This window comes from Austrofundulus limnaeus, unplaced genomic scaffold (genome assembly GCF_001266775.1).
Source record: "Austrofundulus limnaeus strain Quisiro unplaced genomic scaffold, Austrofundulus_limnaeus-1.0 Scaffold58, whole genome shotgun sequence".
Classification (NCBI taxonomy): Eukaryota; Metazoa; Chordata; class Actinopteri; order Cyprinodontiformes; family Rivulidae; genus Austrofundulus; species Austrofundulus limnaeus.
Window position 1 is genome coordinate 2341517 of NW_013952460.1, and position 2486 is coordinate 2344002.

Consider the following 2486-nt stretch of genomic DNA (forward strand, 5'->3'; position numbering starts at 1 on the left):
AATATAATCTGCAAGCCTCCAAATTTTTTTTTTTCTTTTAAAAAATAGCTTCTGGATGACACCTGGATGTTTATTAAATGTAAATGTTGCTTATACTCCTCACCTTCTCAGTCCCACCTTTCTTTTTGATTTTACAGTTATTATTTCTTTCACATAAGTACTATTACATTTATCTTTGTGTAGGGGTATTTTAAACGTTAGAATTCTGAAATTGATCATTTGTGAATATATTTAAACATATTATATTTAAATATATTATTCCTCGGAGCACCACATCCTTAATTCGATCAGATACTGACCCAGGAAAGAAATGAAAAACTGTACTTTATTGTAATCAGTCTCAGAATAAATTTACCCAAATTGATCTATGAGTCCTTGTCATATCAAAACCAGAATATCTCATCAAGACACAAAAAATTTGAGATTAGCTTATGTTGGCACGTTCTCCACGGGCCATTTATTTACAGATTAAATGTATTTACAACTATGGCAAACAATGAATGGATGATGACATGTTTGAACCAGGTAAACTGAGAGAGTTTGTTATCACAAGTGAATGGACAAACAGACAAACGAAAACAAACAACATGTAACAAAAATAAACACTGAGAAGTGGGTTTGAGGCTCTGAGGGAGGTGAGGWTAGATAAGCTGTTTAGCTGTGGTTGTTTAACTAGGGATTCCTAGCTAAATTAAGGTCGAGAAAAACGTTTAGTTTACCAAATCTCCTACAAAGATAAAAAATCAAATCTACGTCTGAGCACCCATGTTTCACCAAGACAAGTGTTCACCTTTTTACCCTTTTGTTGTTCTGCTGTGTGGGTACCAGGAGGTTGAAGTCAGCGGTGGAAGGTCATCTCTGGAGCTTGTTCTCCAGACAGCTCTCCATTCAAACTGGACGTCAGGCGGTCTGCCTGATAGACTCGACTGGTCCCGTGGTCAGAAAAGGAGTTTCTCTCTCTCTGGTGACTTGGGAGTCTGGTCCTTCACAGGTGGCTGTAAGATTTTGATTTGATCTACACTTTGTAGGAAAAAATGGACTAAAACGACAGATGAATTACCATTAGCTTATTTGACTCCTATAAATCAAACTCAAAGGCTGAGTCGAAATGGGATGAACGAGCTATTACGGATCAAATAGCGGAGATGTTGGATGACCCCCACCCCTTCCCCATCCTGATCAGCAAAGGGAAGGCCTGGCAAGAGGGGGTCTCCTGCTTAAAAGCTGCTTCTGGCTTAAAACTGTTCTCTCGTCTTTGTTCTCTTCTCTTCTTTCTTTTTCTGCTTCTGTGTACTAACTTTTAAGACCTCTGTTATGGGCGGAGTCAAGGTTTTAGTTAGCCAACTGAAAAAAATTACCAAAGTTTTTAACAAATCAAATGTTTGGAGGGAAAACATTTTCTTCAGGACAAAGGAAGGGAGTGTTTTAGTCTAATTATCTTGCATCTAATTAAAGGGAGTGGGACATCTGCTTTACCTCAGTAAAATAACAATGTCCATTTAGTTAAATTCAAACCTAAAGTTTTCTAAGGTTAACTTTCGTAATAACACAGTTTAAAGAAACATCTTTTTCAGAAAAACATTTCATAAAAATTAATACCAAAATACACACAGCTACTGAATAGTTAACTAAGCAAAACTTAATAGATCCTTTATGATCTTTTTTAGTTCTTTGCTGTAAGAAAAATGGGTTAGGTGACATTCTTATCAATAAAGTAGAAAAACATTAGATACAGGTTCCTTCATCTTTTCTCTTTTTTTCACATTTTAATGAAGAATGTGGGTCCTTTGTTCAAGTCATGCTGGAAGGGTTCTGGCAGAAGCATTTATGACACCCCCACTTTGAAGAGAGTGAACAGGCTTGTCCTTATGGGGGTTGGAACAGGAATGTGACCACTCTTATTTGATAACGTTAAGGTGTCAGGAAGTCTGGTGGGGGGTGTAAGAATATGCTAATTTGAAGCCAAAGGACCATGCCAGATCCTTAACAGGAAGTCTGAAATGAGTATATTTGACTTCTTTCCTCAAACAGTCATAACAACAAGTTGTGTCCATCAAAAGTCATAAATTGAAGGAGGAAAATGCTACATTTGCTTCTACTAGTTGCCATCATAACCCCAATGTGGGAGGGGGTGTTCTCCCCCAGAAAATTTTGAATGAAGTAGGTGCTGTTTCCTGCATTCTGGTGTATTTTCATGTTGTTAAACATATTTTAAACTACATAAATAAACACTTTTTTATCAATATTAGAGACAGATTCTACATTCAACTGAATCATCCTTTTTGTGTCACATTGGACATATGATTCTTTGACCAGCTGGTAGGAAGTAGAGTTTTAAAAGGGTTAAAAATAACTGTGTCGTGGCAGCCAGCCTTCTCTTTAGATACAGTAGTAGGCTATGTCAAGAGAACAAAAAAAGTTTCTTCTGTTGCTCCTTTTTAAAAAATATGTGTGTGTGTGTGTGTGTGTGTGTGTGTGTGTGTGTG